This window comes from Oryctolagus cuniculus, chromosome 13 (assembly GCF_964237555.1).
Source record: "Oryctolagus cuniculus chromosome 13, mOryCun1.1, whole genome shotgun sequence".
NCBI classification, from domain to species: domain Eukaryota; kingdom Metazoa; phylum Chordata; class Mammalia; order Lagomorpha; family Leporidae; genus Oryctolagus; species Oryctolagus cuniculus.
The window spans coordinates 75412472-75433701 of NC_091444.1; the positions used below are offsets into that span (position 1 = coordinate 75412472).

General features: G+C 36.5%; 1 protein-coding gene and 1 non-coding gene across 4 annotated transcripts in view; one reads left to right on the plus strand and one right to left on the minus strand.

The window, feature by feature from the left end:
- The window catches only part of TAF3 (TATA-box binding protein associated factor 3), a 211643-nt gene that overhangs the window by 156300 nt on the left and 34113 nt on the right, over positions 1 to 21230 (minus strand). The window lies entirely within an intron of this gene.
- LOC127483621 (small nucleolar RNA SNORD49) lies at positions 6434 to 6504 on the plus strand. Its single transcript, XR_007910059.1, has one exon. It is a non-coding gene; the product is annotated as a small nucleolar RNA SNORD49 (small nucleolar RNA).

Here is a 21230-nt window from a genome sequence, read left to right on the forward strand (position 1 = left end):
GAGAAAAAATATTTTAAATAGATGAAAGAAAACTTGGACATAGAAGATTCCAGTAGGAATAATAATTCTGGGCTATGCTCCAAAGATGCAGATAATTAAATCAAGGAAGTCTTGCAACTTTTAGGGCAGTATATCTGCATTTTCAAATAAGCTGATTAAACACACAAAATGTGATGAAACAACAGCCATGATTCTGTACACAGAGCTCACATACGTGAATACGTAAGACTGTCTTGTCCCTCCTCTCTTTCTCTGCTACTCAATCATCTCAGTGCTAGTAACAGTATTCCAGTAGCCGCTAGGGCATTAAGTTGTTCTTCACATTTAAATCTTATAAAAACCAACAGAGAAACTTAGAGAAAACCATCTGTACTTTAAAATACCTGCATGTGGCCCATTTCATTCAAAAAATGAATTCTTAATTAAATTCAGAGAAAACCAGGTCCACAGTCTGAAATATGGGGATGTCTAAACATGAATCTATTGTTTTCAGAAATAATTCACCTTATTTAAAAAACACACACACACACTTTACATTATTTTAGGAAATCAACCCTAAATAATTGCATCCCCTTTCTTTTATTAGTGCTTGCTGTGTTACGACTAATCAGGAACAAAGAAAAGGAAAGAGCACTGCATAAACTAATTTACTTACACATAAAATTCTTTTGGTCATTAAGTGTCTCTCTCTATTATACAGAAAAGAAAAATAAGTAGTAGAAAGGAAAATAAACTTTTTTGCAAATCCACTTGTAAAAGTTTAATAGTTAATATGAGATTACTATCACTTGCTTCAAGCTTGATTATTTTTTGTCAGTAAAATTAGTCCTATGAAGACAAAAAAAAGAAGCATTGTTTTTTAATTTGCTTCTTTTATCTATTGCCTTTCTGATTAAAGCAGAATTAAAATGTTCTCCGTGAAAATCTGCCATTTTTGCAATGTACTTTTCATTGGGAGATAAAGATTTCTGCTTTTTCTTTTCTTTTTGGAGTAATTAGACACCAGGGACTTTGGGGGGTAAATTCACCAAACTAGATATGTTTTAAAAGGACCATTGTTCTATGTTTAAAGCTCTAATTTTCTTAATAATGCATTAGGCCGGCCACACAAAGATAACTTTTGAAAAGAGACAGTCAACTTCTCTTTCACGCCACTTTTCTACAGCGGGCCAGCCCCACTCTTCATGCCTGCTCGCTCTAGAAGAACAGCGGCTGTTTTCACCGGAGCTTTGCACACTTTCTCTCAGACCTTTTGGTTTTCTCTTTCTCATGGCCCAATCCATCTAATCCGGCAGTAAAATAAATCGAACTAATGTTGGAGAAAGATTGTCAGTCTTCAGCCAGAAAGAGAAATGGCTAAGTAGGGGGAAATGCAGACCCATATTATAAAGATTAATAAACACAAGGCTCAAAGATCATCATTTAGAGGAATTTTCAAAGAAAACGGTTACAATTTCCAGAAATAGTGCCAGATGTCTATATTACCTTCAATTTAAATGGTTAAATAAATAAACAATCTATGAAGTGTGGATAAAGAGAGAAAGCAAATCACAAGGAGGACCAATTACGACAGCAACAGAGTATACTACTGACTGTCACAGAAATAACAGCTGACATCAGCATGGACGCTGCTTTCACTCTCTGCACTCCAGATCGCAGCCAAGAGCGGGGAACTTCATTTACAACAAGGAGGACGTGTAACTGGTGCTCTACATGAATACCAAGGGAAAAAGCACATCTGATCGAACTGAGAAGTTAAACTCTTGAAGTAGACAGCAAAAATCCAAGATATACAGTGATGGCGTCTAGAAAGGCTTTCTTTTTAATAGTCTTGATGAAGGAATACTACTTGAGTTCACTGCATAATTTCTTTAGTTTATGTGTTCTGAACAGTTACATGGTTTTTATAGTTAATTTGTTAGAGAACCCTTTCTCATGGAATCTGCATCTAGAAAGAAAAAAGATTCAATCTCCATTTTTTCTCACCTTGTGGTCATATTCTCCACAAAAAATTAACCCAAAAACTAAGACAAAACATACACTTTCAGAGTCCATATTTTTATATATATTCGTGAAATATAAGCCATAAAAATATTAATCTGAGTATAAAAGGGAAAAAACAAGAAAACATTTAAAATGTTTCTTGTCTTGAACCATATAGAACTTATTTACATATTTAGGTTAGAACAGAAATCTAAAGTGATGAAATACCATCATCTCTTGCTAAAAATAAGAAGTCATTTTTCCCACCATCATTCCCCAACTGAGGAAGCAGAAATCTGATTTATACAGGAAAGCCCATGGGTAAGAGACACACACACATACTCATACACACACACTCAAACTTCAAAAAGTAAGTATGTTAACGAGTAAACTCAGGTTACATTTTTAATCTATAAATGTCTTTTAATGTTCACTTCATTTCTTTAAAAATAATTAGTGCCTACAACTTTGTTAGTATAGGTTTAAATATAGAGCAATTAATGATTGCCAAAAATGTGACTTTAATCTGTTCCTAAATTTCTTCATTCTTAAAATGTCTATAAAATTAACTACACTCTTGAGCTCCATTTAAAGAAATAAAAACAGGAAGATGTATACTTTACTTGACAAGCTCACAGCTTTAAAAATTCATTATGAGCTTGGCAATCATATTTTCAGCGCATTTTACTATTACCTATCGATCCTAGCCGCACTTGACTTATCTACAGAGATAAAACTTATCTCGACCTTGCTGAATACAAACAGCCTAGACTAAACCCTGTGATGGCCCCTGTGGGGGGAAACAGATAATCATGACCAAGATGATACAAGGGCTGTAAGTACTCAATACAAATGCTTCAATAAAATGAAAACTTGTTTTTCTTAAAGATGGAAAAACAACAGCTATGCTAGAGACAAATGGCATCAAGCTATTTTCTCTAATCCACCTAACATTTTCATCAAGAAACTACACAGCCTCCTAATATTCTTCTGTTTTTTGCCTGGCTCTTCAAAACACCTGGCCCCATCGGTCTTAAGATGCACCTTAAGGCACGAAGGAGCATGGCACAAATACAAGGAAGAGGGAAAACATTAGAATGTCTTCCTTTGGGTGCCATCAAAGAAACTTAGGAAAAAAAATGATAGAAAGCTTTCCTAAGGTGCATTTATATTTTCAGTTCAGACCTTACTTATTTCAAGTGACTAAAACAGTCTAAAAACTACACCTACAGTGGCTAATGCACGGAAGTTGTATCTAAATGTTTTTCTTAAACTTATATGATAGCTTCCCTCATCAATCTTAGTCATCTTTCAAATTTTACTCCTACTTTTTATTGTCAAAGTAAACAGCTAAGTAAATGTTAAGTTATCTATTGTGCTTTCCTAAGTTTGCCATATACAAAGTAAGCCAATGCCAGCCTTTTTCCACCTTTTAAAATAAAAGCCTGTTTTGAGAAAAAAAAAAAATTGAGCAGTCAGTGGACTTAGAGTATTTCATAAAATTAAAAAACAAATTTGAGGAAAATGCTAATTCCCTAATTTCACAATTTCCACCTACTAAAGATTAAAACAAACTATTAAGATTCTTTATTCTCATACTTGCCTTTTACAAATATTAAAGCACGGAAATTAATTTCAAACATTATTTAAAAATTTTAAATTCCAAAAAATTATAGAGCAAATAATCTATAATTTGGTTTTGAATAAGATTTCTGTTTGTATTTAAACTACTTATGGAGACTCTGGGATTTGTGGATAAATTAGAACTTCATAAATTACATACTGATAACTTAAAATCCAGGCTTGGATTCTCTCTAACCTCCCTGCCCCCAAACAATTGCCAAGGTAGCCAAATGCACACTTGATGTCATTTTACAAACCACTTATGTTCTTTTAAGAGAGAAAGAGAGGGATAACTTTAATTGTGCACTAATATTCATTGTCTTAGTAGTTTGATATCTGTATTAACACTGTTTGATTTTAAAGCCGGAAAAAAGAATTATATAGGGAATTGGCTAAGTAGATCAGCGGTAAGCAGGACACCACGCAGATACATTTTAAAAAACCCTGTAAGAATGAGTTGTCCTCTATTATTATTCAGGGCACCTGAACACAAAATATTATTACTACGGCACATTAACTCCACTATTTTTCAAGATAGAACCAAGAATGTTAAACGTTCCCTATTGAATAATTTGCTCAGAGCACCTAAATGAAACATGCTGTAATTTTATATGTTTTCATCTACAGTATTGCTTAGTGCTGATAAACAGCAATACAACTTTCTATAGTTTAATAGATGACAGTTTTGGCACTGGCTATAGACAAGCATAGACTTAAAGAAAAAAATAACACTATCCACAACTCTGCCACAAAGAATAAGGCTCGATTGCTAATTATACAGGGAACTGATTTTAATTACACAGAGAACATTGCTTTTAAAAACACTTTCCAAACTGCAAAGGCAGAGCGGGGGCAGTTAGCGAAGCGATCAAACACCTCTCTCGTGTGACAACAGTGCCCTCTACTGGCAAGTGTAGAACTTTGCAGGTTAAAAGATGACAGTTTTTCTTAGAACAAACTTTAATTATGGAAATTTTGCTAATTTTCGTTAATATAAATAATGAAATTCAAGTTGTGTCACTTTAAACCTAAATCAATATTTAATTTGACTTTTGAAAAGTTCCCTGATTAAATTTACAATTTTGAAATAACTGAATTCAAGAAACCTGGTTTCCAGCTACATACCATCTGGCTAAGAGACAAACTGTTTATTTTAAATGATGAACAAATATTAAAAATAGGTGGGAAATTAATATTTATTAATCTAAAGTTCACATACTTAGTAAAAGAAACTAAAAGCTCATTCATTAAATCTATGAATCTTTATTTCTCAGTCCATCATACATACAATGTCATAATGTCAAAACAGCAATACGTATTTGTAATCAACCTAGATTCAGAGAAAACTTACTTATTCACTTACTGCTTTTAACCAACAAGTACTTCTTTAAGCCAGCAAGTATTTCTGTAACAATATCCTTGGTTTCACCAATAAAACAATGTATGCCAAGCGTACAGACCGCAATAAGTGAATAACATTATTAATTGTGATTAGTGATCATTACTAATACCAGTATAGTTCCTTTGCTTGAAGTAAAAATTCTACCACTTGATAAAGTCACAGGAAATTTACAAGAAATCATACATAAGACTTCAAGATACTTTGACTTTAAAATCTTTGAGATAGGAAACTTTTAAAAAGTGCATAAAGCTTAAGAACAGCCTAACAAGCCACTGACCTCAATGTATTACTACTTTTCATCTCCAGCAAAAATAAACTACTCCATATATCTATAATGCAGAAAATTTTCTTTTGTCTCTCCTTATGTATAAAACAAATGATTTAAATCAGTTACCTAAAATCTAAGTCGTGGAAATTAAACCTTTAAAAGCAGTACAAAAACTTCACCAACTGTATAGGAAACCAATTTGTTTTACATAAAATGAAAGACTGCATTTCAAGAAAAGCAGTGTCTCGCATACATTCTTCCAGTATCTCAAATATGGAGGACTGGGGAGGGGGCGGGTGGAGGAAAGGATCAAGAACAAAGCAGCCCCAGCAGGAAATCGTCAGGCTGGAGTGTGAAGTCTTGAGGGATGGGGGTGGGGGTGGGGGTGCCAGCGCGGTGACATCCAAGAGGAGGACTCCAGAGGAAAAAAGAAGGAAGCAAAAATCAGAGAGAAGCCGGTGAGGTTCCTTTGCTGGGTTAGGACAAGGGACTTTTGAAGTAAGAAGAGCTGGTTTTGGGGGTACCGAGTTAATCACGCTCTTCTTCTGTAAAAGACCCTCACGTCTCACCACTAGTTACAGTTCCAATTTTATAACAGAAATTAAAAGAAAAACCACATTTACATGAAAAATTAGTTTTACAATGAACCAACAGAAAAATATCTTCTATTAGGAAGCAAATCTCACATACAGACGCAAAAAATAATTAGGGAAACAGCAGAGTTACCACCGGGAATACAAATGGAGAGAGAGTCTCACAGGCTGATGCAGCTGAGGCTGGGGCTTCTTCTCAAAGGATACTAGACTCCCGGAAACAAGCCAGAACTGGTTTCTGATATACAGTAGTTCCAAAGTACAATTACTCTGAGAATTCAAGACTCAAAAAAGAAAGAGTGCCGCATATCGAAGGCGAGAGCATCAAACTGATCATGATGTCTTGGGACCAGTTTTGCTGCTTCCTTTTCCTAAGGAGTGATGCCTCTACTAGACATGCAGGGGAAAGCCAAGTCCTTAGAGCAGGCATTTTTGATGCTGAAACCTACATTACTGTTTGTGTAACATTCTGGACATCCTACACTTTTCCTAATTATCTAAATTTTTCAAAAACAGGATCCTCACTTGAAATGCCTAAATTTAAGCTTGTAAAAAATGAGACCATGGCCTGATGACACCAGTAATAGGCTGTGCCCTCAGAAGCGTTAACTGACCATGTTCATGTGTGTGTGGGGCGGGGGGTTTCATAATAAAGAACTAGGTAAATGCAATAGGACACATCTAGATAATGCAATACTTAGTGGGATAAGTTGACATGGAAAGACATTCATCATCATAATAATAATAATAATAATAATAAAAGATGGGGGGAAGGGTTCCAAATCAGAACAGAAAACAGGTATATGGTATGATCCCATTTTGAAAAAAAGAAACATCTTCAATATATAGTGCATATTATATGTATCTCATTTACATATATTATATAAGGGGAATCAGGAAGGATACACCCCATTATCGGATTACAAGTGATGTTCTTTTATCTTATCTGCATTTTAAATTTTTTCTAAGATTAATATCTGTCATAAAGTTTGTATAAATTCAAATTGTGTACCTAAAAAGTTTATGGTTTTAACCACAATGTTACACTGTTTCCACCATATTATCACTACAATTGTACTACAGTGTTGATGTTATTACATAAGTATCGTTTGCTTATCTTCTGTTGAACAGTGGTTTTCTATTATTTAAGACAGAACATTTCACTCACTAAATATACTAAAATCTAAAGTTTTTATAAAGTAGGAGGACATGAGAATATAGCATGAAATGAAATATGGAATTATTCTATGACGTGTGGGTTTTCACTGTAAATCTGCAGTTAAAATTTTATGTTTTTCTTCTGAAAAATATGGGTATTAATACTTGCCTTCCAGTATTATGAATAAAACAGATAATGATTAATATTGTATTTATAGTAATTACTATAATAAATAAATCATTGGTGCTACTGTTTACTTAGTATCTTCTAGGTGATAAAAGACATAGCACTGAGAACTACATAGATTATCATTCCCTTTTCACTTGTTAAGTGGGTATTATTTATGATCTACATTATATAAGAGGTCTTTAAAAGTTCATGGAAAATAGATTTTATGAGAAAACTATGCATGGACTTCCAATCTTTTTACACCAAAATAAACTTGTCTTTTAACTTAATTTTCCCATTAATTTTATGAAGTTATCCCCATACAAAAGAGGAAATGATGCTTGGAATATTAAAGTCATTCACTCAACAAAAACATGGCTGGGATGGATGTTGTGGCACAGCAGGTTAAGCTGCCACTTGGAACATTCATAGCCCATATCTGAATGCTGGTTAGTTACTCCACTTTCAACCCAGTTCCTTGCTAATGTGCCAGAGAGGAGGTTAATGATGGCTCAAGTACTTGAGTTCTTGCCACCCACATGAGTGACTTGGATGGAGTTCCTGGCTTCTGGCTTCGGCCTGACCCAATCCCCAAGCTATTGCAGCCACTTGGGGAGTAAACCTGCACATGGAAGTTCTCTCTCTCTCTGCCTTTCAAATAAATAATAACTAAATAAATAAATCTTTAAAAATAACCTTAAAAAACATGGGTTCTAGAAGGTTATTTCAGGACTGTTTTCCCACAGAGCTCATGGTTTACATGGTCTCCTTTCCTAACTAATTATAATTGTACTATTGTTGTTTATGATGTTGCTATTACATAAATATAACTTGCTGATCTTCTGCTGGATGGTGGTTTTGTATTATTCTTATTTCATACAGAACTTTTCACTCATTAAACAATATACTGAAACTCTAACTTAATTTTGACTAACAAATACACCAACCTTACTTCCTATTTAAAAGCTGTGCAAGACCATACTCTTCACCCTTAAGTTTCTAGTAGCCATCCTGTCTCATCCATATTTAAATGCCACATGGAAAGAGTGTGAACCTTCTTCAAATTCCATATATATTCCCAGGTACTGTGGATATTATAATGGCAAAAGCACAATTAGGCTAATTCAGAGCCAGAGGGTGATTTTTAAATTAGAAAGTTAGGAACTACTTGCCTTTGAGCTCCAATTTAAACAGTGGATGTCCTGAAGCCTCACCATCAGCATTAGCATTATAATTCTAGAACAAATGAATGGCTAAGTACTAATTCCTTCTTCTAAAATACAAAATAGCTTTTTAAATGCTCACCTGAAATCACAGCTGTGAAAACTACTTTCCTTAGTTTGTAATTTAAATGGTATATTGATCTAAAATTTAATTTATCTTTTAAGTTTAGGTTTACATTTCAGGTAGATTATATTTTAAAGGATGCCATAAAAACAAATTAACATTTTTTCGGTCTTCAGCCTGATGCATTTAACACTGCAGGGTTTTCTAAAAATTCACTTCTAACTGGGCTCTCTGGGTTCTCTTTCTACTCATTTGGCAACTCTAGCTTTTTCTATAGCTCTGCTTTCTTATAACTTAGAACTCTTCAATGGCTTCTCCCTGCACTTAAAATACAATCCCCATTCCTCTCCCTGATTACCTGATAAGAACTGACCCCGGCTTCATCTTATAGCTCGCTCGGGCTCGCTCTCTCTCTCTCTCTCTCTCTCTCTCTCTCTCTCTCCCCGTAGATTCTAGACACACTGGCCTTAGGGCTGTTTCTTGAAAGCATCAAGTTTAACCTTACTTCAGAGCTTAGGCACTCGCTCTGCTTCTGCGCGGCCCACCCTTCTGTTGATCCTTGACTTTGTGCTCAGGGAGAGGGCAGCTCAGGCTGGCCCTGAAGTTCGGCGCATAGGGCCCCTCCTTCTGTCCTCTCTGACCCAACACGTCACACTGTTTTCTGGGTTCTCATCTGGTGACCGTACAACAAAATGCCAGGAGAGCAGAACCTCACCAGCTTTCTTTACCGTAACATCTCCAGGGCTCAGAACAGAGACAGTGCAGAGGTTTACAGATGTTGGTTTACAGAACACAGCTCCACTTTTCAGGTTTCCCGATCACAGAAGTAACGTGCACGCTGAAGGAGCTTACAAAGTACAAGAGCGTACTTTCAAAATTATTTTTAAGATCCAAACAAAACTTGTGAAATTTTCATATGTCCATCATCAAGATAATTCTCGAATGTTCTTAACTCTTAACAGGGAAAGATGGACAGGATAAGCTATTATAAAATTCAAAAGTCGAGCACAACATGCTGTACACGGTATGTTATAACTGGTGTAAGAAATGAGGGGGCGGGATACATGATAGCATCCGCAGGAATAAAGAGCGACGAGATGCAGAGAAACAGAAAAGGCACTGCCCACACGGAGCAGAGGGAGTGGAGAAAGGGAGAGCGCTGCTCAGTGAACATCCTTTGCCACTGTTTTGATGTTCAAACTAAGGGAAAGTGTTGCCCATTCAACACTTTTACTAACTCATCTTTCCATTTCCCTTTCACTCCTGCCTGTGCAAAGCTCTCTAAAAAAATGAAACTAACTGCCACTTTCCACATGGCTTGCATCCAAAGTGCAGACACTGCTGAACTGAACTAACACACACCGGCTGGTTCCTATCACCGGCCTCAACCAAGGCGGCCACCCAGCCCAGCAAGCACACTGCCATTCCAGCCTGCTTGCCGTCCTGCTTTCTAACTCAGTATTTCAGACCTTTGACTTCACCCAGGGCATCAATCAGAATCACACTGCAGTCGGCCATCTCCCACACATCACCAAATTGAGGATTCTACCTGCCTTTCTACTGAAATGCTCCAATAACAGTGCAGAAATGTCTTATCAAGGGTCTCTCCACATTTATATGGCCAGTTGACTGTCAACAAAGCAGCCAGGTGAATTCAGTAAGGAGTGGATGGCTTTTCAACAAATAGTACAGGAATCATTTGACATCCACATGCAAAAAAAAAAAAAAAAAAAAATGGTCTCAACTTTTTCTTCTACCACACACAAAAATTAACTCGAAACGGATCCACAGATCTAAATGCAAAAACCCAAACTATAAAACTTCTAGGAGAGAACATAAGGGAAAATCTTTGAAAAACCTGGATTAGGCAAAGATTTCTTAGAATACAAAAGTACAAAGCATAAAGAAAAAAAAAAGTTAAATTGGAAAAAATGTACAATCCTTGAAAGACATCATTACTAAAATTAAAAAGACAAACCACAGGCTGATAGAAAATATTTGCAAAACATATATACAATAAAAAACTAATGACTAGACTACCTCTCTGCTGTGGCCCGGGAGGGCAATGGAGGATGGCCCGAGTGCTTGGGCCCTGCACCGGCATGGGAGACCAGGAGAAAGCACCTGGCTCCTAGCTTTGGATAGGCCACGTCAGCCATTTGGGGAGTGAATCAATGAAAGGAAGACCTTTTTCTCTGTCTCTTTCTCACTGTCCACAACTCAGCCAAATAAAAAAAAAAAATAATGACTAGAATATATAAAGAATTTCACAGCTCAATAATAAAACAAGACACATGATCCCAATATTTTACTCCTGGGCATTTATCCAAAACAAATGAAAGCACAAATCTGCACAAAAACTATACATGAATGTTCTTAACACAGTGATCCTAATTCTTAAAAAAACTTAAAATTGTGTGGTGTCTCTGAAATATGGAATACAACTCTGTAACAAAAATGACTAGTGATACATACACTATGCATCTAAAAAGCAGTGTACCACGTGGAAGAAGTTAGACTTAAAGGTTAATTACTGAATTACTGCACTCACTTGACAGCACAGATTAGGGCTGCCTGGGGTGGGGGAGGGGAGACTGATTAGAAAGGGGCATGAGCACTTACTGGGATGACCAGTATGCTCTGTATCCTGACTCTGGTAGCGGTTGCATAACTGTGCACACAACTCAGAACTGTACATCTACAAAGAGTAAACTGTACTGTATATAAATTATACTGCAATGAACTCAACTGAAAATGCTGGTATGTATGTTCTATGTCCCATTACTGCCGACTCCCCACCCGGGTCCTTCCATCAGCATTGAGACAGGCTCCAACTCTCCCTGCCTCCTCCTATCTACTCACTGCCCAGTTACTAACCAGTCTCACCATTCTCCCTCACAGCTGAGTTTTAGAACAAATTGCTAGATGTATTACCTCTACCGTTTTACTTAACTCACTTTAAAAAACTTATTCTTGGAGATTCTGGGGAAATAACAGTAGTATAATTTTTGGGGTCTTCCTAATCTCCACACAGAAACAGCAAAACAATGAGATAGCAAAAATTAAAAAAAAAAAATGTTGATAACAGTACAGCAAAACAAGTTATAAGGTATACCCACTTCACCCAAATATAAGCAGATGCAGACAAATGACCAAAGACACATGCCTCGTCTATTATCAGCATCTGTTCTGGAAACAGTAGGGGAAAGCCGCAGAGCACGTGACTGACCCTCAGAACAGGAGAGCTCCCATAATAAGGGGCAGACAAGGACAGCCAACTTTGGGGGGCTACTCTGAGAACAGTGACAGAAATGGGAGGGGTTCTGGCCATTCCAACACCAAATGAGTCCCAATTCCTGGGAGAGATCTGAAGCAACTGGTAAAGCCCAGGCTCTGAAATCTCAAAACTGAAGGCTGAAGGCAAATAGGAGAAAGCAGGGTAGGAATACACAGGTGGAAAACTGCAGAAATTCAGCTGCCATATTTTGTTAACAATATATGAAAACACCAGAAGAGGGAGCTCTGGAAAGTTAGACTAGCCATCTGAACTAAGCTTCTTCTCAAAAAGTTTACAAAAACTACCCTCAACAAAAAGAAGTATCAGGAAAAAGTATCTCAGTCAAGACCCATGCATAGTTATAGGAAGAAAAAAGAGAAGCAACAGATTAACATCCCACTGAAAACAAAAGCAAAACTGAAAGACACATGAAAATGTAGAAACACCTCAACAGGGAAATCAGAGCAAGCTAAGGAACATCAAAAAATTATATAAGGTTTATGAAAAAATAACACAAAGTAGAGTAACTCAGAAATTAGGTGACAGAAGTAAATTATTAAGCATTTAAAAAATGTTAGAAACAAAAGACTAAAACTAGAAAAACATAAGAGTGAATAATAATAACGTGCCTGAAGAGAAAAAGAAAGTATGAGGAAGAAAACTTCTGAAAATCAAAAAGGAATGTGGAAATGGAGAATACTGATGAAAAGAAACCCCACCATATGTTAACAAGTTCTAAAAAAGATAATCAAAAGCAAGCGCACGGAATGAATAGTATGGCCATACTTGTGGGACATTTTCCTGAAGATTTTAGTCTATGAGGGTACTTCGGCACGTTCATGCAGAGGGGCAGTGTTTGGTGCAGCGGTTAAGATGTCACCTAGGAGGAGGCCTGCAGCCCAAATCAGTGCCTGGCTCTGCTTTTGATTCTAGCTTCCCGATAACGTGCACCTCAGGAGGCGGCAGCAGTGCCTAGGTCCCTGCCACCCATGGGGATGGGGGGGATGAGTTGGGGCGGGGGGCTATAGACTGATTTCCAGGATCCTAGATCCAGCCTTGCTCAGGCCTGGTCATTGGGAACATGTGGATGGAGAGTGAACCCGTGGGTGGAAGATCTCTGTCTCTCTGCCTTTATTTTATTTATTTATTTATTTATTTTTTTGACAGGCAGAGTGGACAGTGAGAGACAGAGAGAAAGGTCTTCCTTTGCCAGTTGGTTCACCCTCCAATGGCCGCCACGGCCAGCACCACACCAATCTGAAGCCAGGAGCCAGGTGCTTCTCCTGGTCTCCCGTGCGGGTGCAGGGCCCAAGCACTTGGGCCATCCTCCACTGCACTCCCTGGCCCCAGCAGAGAGCTGGCCGGGAAGAGGGGCAACTGGGACAGAATCCAGTGCCCCGACCGGGACTAGAACCCGGTGTGCTGGCACCGCAGGTGGAGGATTAGCCTATTGAGCAGCGGCGCTGGCCCCTCTCTGTCTTTCAAATAAATTTTTTTAAAGTATTTCTTTTAAATTCATAGAAAATGGAATTAAATGATAAGCTTGTTTTGTTGCAAAAAATTCTGAAATCCACACATGAGAGATCTTTTAAACTTCGTGGAAATTGCATATTATCAAAAGATTTTGGGGGCTGGCACTGTGGCGCAGCAGGTTAAAGCCCTGGCCTGAAGTGCCGGCACCCCATATGGGCGCTGGTTCAAGTCCTGGCTGCTCCTCTTCCTATCCAGCTTTCTGAGACCAATACTAAGATGATCATAGGAAGCTATTATTACTATGTTCAAGAACATAAAGGAAAATAAGTTCATTTGCAAACTCAGAGAGAAATAGAACTACACAAATAAACCAGATAATTAGAACTGAAAAAGTGCTGTATTGAAGTTTAAAATGAATTGTACATGCAGCTGAATATGTACTAAATATTAAGACGCATGCATTTAATATAAATGATAAATATGAAGAAGAAAAAGAATGAAGACAAAAAAAATAAGCAGAGCATCAGTGACCTATGTGGATCAATACCAAAAGTCTAATGTACATCTAGCTGGCATCTCAGAAGGAGATGACAGGAGGGGCAAGAAAAAATATCTAAAGAAATAAATAACTGAAAAATTTCCAAGTTGGCAAAAACATAAATATACACATTAAAGAAACTCAACAATCCGTAAGTATGATAAAACAAACAAAAAATGCGCAAATTGCTGAACATCGAATATAAACAAAATGTCTTGAAGGCATCCAGAGAAAGAAAATCAATACAGAATTCCATATCTGTTAAAAACAAACCAAAAAAAATCTGTGTTTCTTTGAGAAATGGCTGGTTCTAGATCTCAGCCAGAAAATAAATGAGTCTGTAATATCTCGACATATCAGACAGCAAGAAACCTATATAGGGGTACTTCAAAAAAGTTTACGGAAAAATACATATTTTGAAAAATACCATTCATGTATTACAAAAATTTTTTGTATTTAGTATTTCATTTTCCATAAACTTTTTAAAGCACCCTTGTCTCACCAATCATTATGATTCAGTCAAAAGGAATAGGAATAAATATGAAAATGTTCTTAGCAATTGAGAGAGGGCAATTGGGCTCTACTAAGAATAGAACTGCAATAGATTAAAACTTACATAAGTTTAAACCAGTGAGTTACTGGTAACTTTGTAGGTGACAATGAATTATTCTGTTAACTTGAAAACTGAGTATCTAAAAGAAATTGTACATGTGTATAGTTTTCTATACCACCTGATAAAGAGTACATGAGGTGTAGTGTCTCAAAAAAGTACTTCCGATGTATAAATCAAAAGTATATGGGTTACTTTGGAAAAAGGGAAATGCTGCGATTGGAACAGGGCAAATTAACCTAACAGTAATTTCAATTTCTTAGTTCTGAAGCTCTAAGACGGTTTTCAAAATAGGTAGGCAAAAGTTTTAAATTTAAAAGTATCAGAATAGACTTATGTGGGATATGAAAATTTGAGTGCTCAAACAGAACAAAATTTTTCTAAAAGACAAAAATACAAATCTGGCTGGCTGAGTATAACAGCAGCCTAAAGATCTATATGACTTACATATGTGTGCTAGCTATAAACGATTCTAAAACAGTTCTAAAGTAGAACCTTTCGAGAAAAGTTTATTAAATATTTTTACTGAACAATAAAATATTTACACTAAAAGTTAATAACTCACTTACATTTAATGTTCACAGAATTACAGAAGCTTAGAGTTGATAGGGACCTCAGCTTAAATCTAGACCATTATTTAAATCCCTTGAGTTTATCTAGTTTTCCCCTCTCAAAAATCATTTGCTCATGTTGATAGTGTCATTATTTCTTATCAGACTAGTCCACAGGCACTGAAACTTTCTCAGTTCACGGTACTATCAGTATCTCAGCAACTTTTTTATAGTTCATCAAAGTTGCGAGTAATATTTAACAGTTCTGCTGATTAAATAGTATCTGCAAAAATTTAGTATTTATATCCAAAACTTAGTTTTATGTCTCTAAAAACTTGGTAGTGATTTAAATAAAATAACATGCGTATATTTTAAGAATTTCTTTTCTGTTCTTGAATAACTCAATTACTTAGTAACTGGATTACATGTCTGTCATCAGAAAGCCACTTTGTCTAAACCTGGGGTAGCAGTTTTAGTATCAAACAGACATTAAATACCTGAGTTTTCTCTTGAAAATTTAAAATTTCGTGGCACTTCAGTGAATTCACTATCATCCCAGGGATTCTCAGCATAGTCTGTGAGTGGCCTACTGTGTACCTGTTATCTATTAGTTATTACCTATTATCTATTCATTATATAAACTAATACATTTTAAAGGTAATTCATTTTTCAAAAAAAGCACTACTTCATCTTGTCATAGAACATACACACCTATTAGATAAACCATTTTTAAAAACAAAATTTTCAAAAAATAAATCGTAAGACTTAAGGATCCACTTCTTGAAATAAAATTTCAAAGTATAAATTTCAATTTATGTAACTGCTATCAGCAGCCATATTTAGCATGAGATGGATTGGGAGACACATGCCAAAATTATTTTTCCATGAACTTTTCAAAGCATACATAATAATCACCATAAACCAGCAAATCATTTCATAAAATAGTGATTTGTTCAATAAACATTTTATGAGTTCTACTAGGCACCGTGTACTACTGTAAGTACTAGGAATGAAACACTGAATAAAAAAACAAAAACATCTTCTCATGGATTACATTGTAGTAGAGGAAGAACACAGACTAAGTGAGTAAGACAGCGCAGTCCCTATGTTAAAAAATGGAATATAACATAATTGGCAAATTGTTGCCTTCTGGTTTCCTCCCCCTCACTCTCAACTGGAAAACAGCTGAAAGATCATGTATCAGGGGCCAAGATGTGGGAATAGAGGTGAAGCAGGTGAGACACAGTCAGCAAACGGTGGGCAACCCTATCTCAGATAATGACTTCAGAAATCAAGGATGTTGTTTTCCCTGTCTAATCTGGAATAGGATGAAGATTAAGTCCAAGTCAGATGATTTCAAAACTCACTGCCATCTCCTGAAACCCAGAATTCTTTTTTTTTTTTTTTGACAGAGTTAGTGAGAGAGAAACAGAGAGAAAGGTCTTCCTTCCGTTGGTTCACCCCCCAAATGGCCGCTATGGCCGGAACTATGCCGATCCGAAGCCAGGAGCCGGGTGCTTCCTCCTGGTCTCCCATGCAGGTGCAGGGGCCCAAGCACTTGGGCCATCCTCCACTGCCTTCCCCGGGCCACAGCAGAGAGCTGGACTGGAAAAGGAGCAACCAGGACTAGAACCCGGTGCCCATATGGGAAGCCGGTGCCGCAGGCAGAGGATTAACCAAGTGAGCCAGGGCGCTGGCCCCACCCAGAATTCATATAGCAAGATTTCAAGACAGGATGTGTTTGTAAAGATTTTCAATATGGCATTCCAGAAAGGTCTTGATTAGAAGATGACATACGAATAAAGACCTGAAGAAGGTAAATAAACAAGCAGTAAAACAGTATACACATATATACACACTCACAGACACAGACACCTGCCCCTCCAAACACACACACACACACACACACACACACACACAACATCAAGTCTCAGGTCATCTAACTTAAAAAAGAAAGAAAATAATTTTAGAATCCCTACGCATCTGCAATTGTCATGATGAGTGGAATAAGAAATCCTAGAGCCTTCCCAAATAATCAATAAGGACCAGAATTATGGAACATTAATTCGGAATACCCAAGAACAAACAAGTCCTTCCAATGTTAATTGTAGCCTAGCCATCATAAATGATTGTTATCTAGGAGATAAAGCATCAAATGCCAGGAAAAAAAATCTAAATACAAAATTCTCCAACAGAACCAGAATCTAAATCCAAACAATACAAAATTACTGGAAATCTCCTTGCAATGTCATTCATTTCTTTGATAATTTATAAACCAGTTGCTTTAAAATAAAGCTGAGGATCTTACTATTTTACTACCAAAATCCTTTGGGAAAAGCAAGACAGGAGATACACTAATATGATTTTATGAGCTCTAAAGTTAATATGCTGCTGAAGCCATGCAAACTTATTTGTAGTCTGTCAACCCTGAAAATCTTTAAATTTCCACTCTTCCTACTCCTACCTCCCCCAAATAATTCAATTGACAGATAAAGTTTCTGAGAAATTTCTAAGGTTGGCAGGAAAAAAAAATTAAGAAATGGAGAAAAGAACCCTGGGGGTGAAAATAGCAAAAAATTACTTTTCCTCTAATGTATTTAGAAAGTTAACAGTAATTTCATAACTTCTCTAATTCTCTCCAACCTTTTTCTTTCTTAATCTTAACAAAAACATCGTTTAAGATACTGAGGTAAATAATCACATTTAAAAAAAAAGCCAAGAGAACATTAAGAGCTTTTCTTAGATATTTATACCCGTGTGAAAGAGAAAAGTCATTATTTCCCTCAAATCAAAATACAATTACCCTTTCATGAAATAACTCACAAATAGGATGAAGAATTTCAGCAACATAAAATCAAAACACATTTTAAAACTTTAGAGCAAATCTCAGTAGAGTCTTACGACACTCCACCAAATAATACACTATCCAGTGTCCACTTAAAAGTTCCAAAGACTTTGCGGCACCAACTCTTACTCTCTGGGAGTACCCATTGCTATTCTTTGGGCAGCCTGCCAGCTACTCCTCCTATCCCAGAGAACTTTCCCCCTAGACATAGCATCTGGGGAGAGAAGGATTACGAAACAATTCTAACGTGCTAACAGGCTAAGTTTGTTCCTGTGATAGGAAAGACAAAGTTTCAGAAAGAAGTATACCCAGCCTGCTGAAGACTCTGCATTTTAATTCAGTTCATCTTTACCTGCCTCGTCCTTCACAATCACTCATTTCAAGCACCAACATGATCACCCAAATATATTACCTTAGAAAAAAACTTCTTCCTTGTACTACTGCTTTAAAAAATGTGAATTTGATTCCATAAAACTTAAATTTCATAATGTTAACTAAGGAATTTACAGTCTTCAAAGTACTCTTTTGGGATGGAACTATAATATTATTGTTATGAGTGAACTTCAAAAAATAGAAAAATGTACATTATAAAAAAAAAACTATGCATGGATTTCAAACTTCTTTTTGCACCAAAATAAGCTTACCTTTACCATTTCCCATGAACTTTTTGAAGAATTCTTGCATTCTAAATATGACATATACCTCTCTTCCCTCTAGTGATCTAAAAGTTCAAGATACTTTCTTGGTTTTACGGTCTTACTGTTTATGAAAAGCTGTTCCTCAAAAAACTAATCTGAAACTAAAAAAGAAATCATTATTGTTTTACAGAACTTGCCAGTTTTTAAACCCTCAGGGAAAGTTTCATTTTAGTAGAGAGTATTTTGACTTCATTTAAAATCGTATATTTAAAAAAAAAAATCTGAGTATTAACACCTTTGGCAGAGTTGTGCCTACTGTGAAAAATGAGATCCAACCAATGGAGTACTAGAATAGGTATGATTTCTCATCTAAGCTTACAATTCAGTTATATCAAAAACAAAGGTCATAAATACTTAAAATCATCCCTTCTTAGTGACATTATTCTTGTAGTTATTCACATCTATTGTAACTGTATGATGAAAACACAGTGTACAATGGCAATTCTCTTCCTTACCATTCATTAGCATCTGATCAGGAGCCTGAAATTGACAATTCTGGCAGTATTTGAAACAGGCAAATGTCAAAAAAAAAGTGGCTTACTATTTTGTTATCTAAAGTTAAAAAAGTTATGCACAAAATGTTGAAAATGTAGATTAAATTTAAAAATTTTAAAGTGAGCTATGCTTGTTGCTATTCCACAGTACAAAAAACTGAGGAAATACTCTCCCAGTATTCAAAAACTAGCATTCAACTCAGAAAAAAAATCTATTAATACTATTAACAAACAAGTGAAATTTTGACATACATATTTGTTGTTTTACCTTTGTCTTCCACATTAAGGAAATATCAATTCACGCTCATGTTGGAAATACATACATTTGTCAGATGTAATAGTAGTTTTGGTTAGACACAAGTCCAGCAAAAATAAACAAAAGCACTCTTTGAGAATCAGTTGGCTATGTGAAATTTACAATAAAGAATATTGTTTACATTACTTGCACACTGTATATATACATTTTTCCACTAGTAAAACTGATAACATTTTTGTGACTTCATATCCATATATTCATGCATGTTTTTTCTTCACTTTCTCGCTCTCCCTCTCTCTTTTCATGAGAACCACCTGGTAAACATTTACCAGAACTCCAGCAATGGGAATTCTCTTTAAGTGGGCTTTTGAGTCCTTCTGATAGAACCCAAGGGGTCTTCAGTAGCTTTCCTGCTATTCACTTTGTAGATCTCCTGCCCTAGACTTGGAAACAACCATTTTTTTGAGGAGCTTTTGCTCTCTTTTCCTATTGGGTTAGTCACTAACTCTAGGCCTCTTCTCTCAAGTTTTGTTATTCAGATTTGGACCTCCTAGACTAGTCTTATAATTAAAAAAAAAAAAAAAAAAAAAAAACATTTTATTATTTGCTTACTTTTTGTTCTACTTTCCATAATATTTCTTCACCTTATCTTCTAGTTCTCTATTGTGTATTTTACAATTTCTACTACCATGTTTAAAAAAATTTAATTAGTTTTATTTGAAAGGCACAGGGAAAGAGGGACAGAAGCAGAGTGAGATCTTGTATCCACTGATTAAATCTCCAAATGCCACCAACAGATAGGGCTCAGCCAGGCATAAGCCAGGAGCTGGAAATGCGAACCAGGTCTTCCAAGTTCTTGAACCATCGTCACTTGCTGCCTCCCAGGGTGCCCATTAGCAGGAAGCTGGAAGTGAAGTCAGGACTCTCATACAGGATGTAGGAGTTCCAACAGGTGTTTTAACCACTGCCTCAAATGCCCACCCCTGCAACCATTATTTTTAATTTCCATGGTTCTTTTGATCTTGAAATGCTGTTTCTTTTTCTCTTCTTCTCTTTCTTTCCTCTTTAAAATAGCATCCTGGCCAACGCTGCGGCTCACTAGGCTGATCCTCCACCTGCGGCGCCTGCACTCCAGGTTCTAGTTCCGGTTGGGGTGCCGGATTCTGTCCCAGTTGCTCCTCTTCTGGTCCAGCTCTCTGCTGTGGCCCGGGAAGGCAGTAGAGGATGGCCCAAGTGCTTGGGCCCTGCACCCACATGGGAGACCAGGAGGAAGAACCTGGCTCCTGGCTTTGGATCAGCGCAGCATGCGGGCAATAGTGGCCATTTGGGGAGTGAACCAATGGAAGGAAGACCTTTCTGTCTCTCTCTCTCACTGTCTAACTCTGCCTGTCAAAAAAAAAATAAATAAAAATAAAACAGCATTCTACTTTCGCTTCAGGGTTACAATATTTTCTTTGTTTTCTCTTAGATCAGCAAAGAATTATTTTCAAATTTTTCCCCTTGCATAATTCTGTTTTCTCTGGGTTCTTTTATTGTTTTTTACTATTTCTTTTTACAGCTTTCTTCTTTTGTCTGATAATCCTTGGTTATTTGTTCTTTTTTAAGAATGGAACTAAAAAACTGGGAGCTCTCAGTATGTCAGTGAGGTTTAAGGTTTGAGAGGTGGGGATTTCACTTTTAAAGGATTTGATACAACTATTTAGTTGGGAAGTAGCTACTGTCAATATCTTTAGGTATTTTGTCTTGGTCTGGTCAGATTTCCTGGAGAAATCTCTAACCTCTTATCTGGAGAAATGAGGGATTGGCTGTCAGGATTCTGGCTACCAGCATTCCAAAATGGTTCAAGAGGACTGGACCTCTCATTCAGCATGCTATATATATATATATATATATATATATATATATATATACTCCATCAACTCTCTTAAGTTATTACCTGTGCCTTCAGTTGTGTTTGTGTGTCCCAACTCTCCATCACCCACAGTCTTTCTATTTTACCCATTGA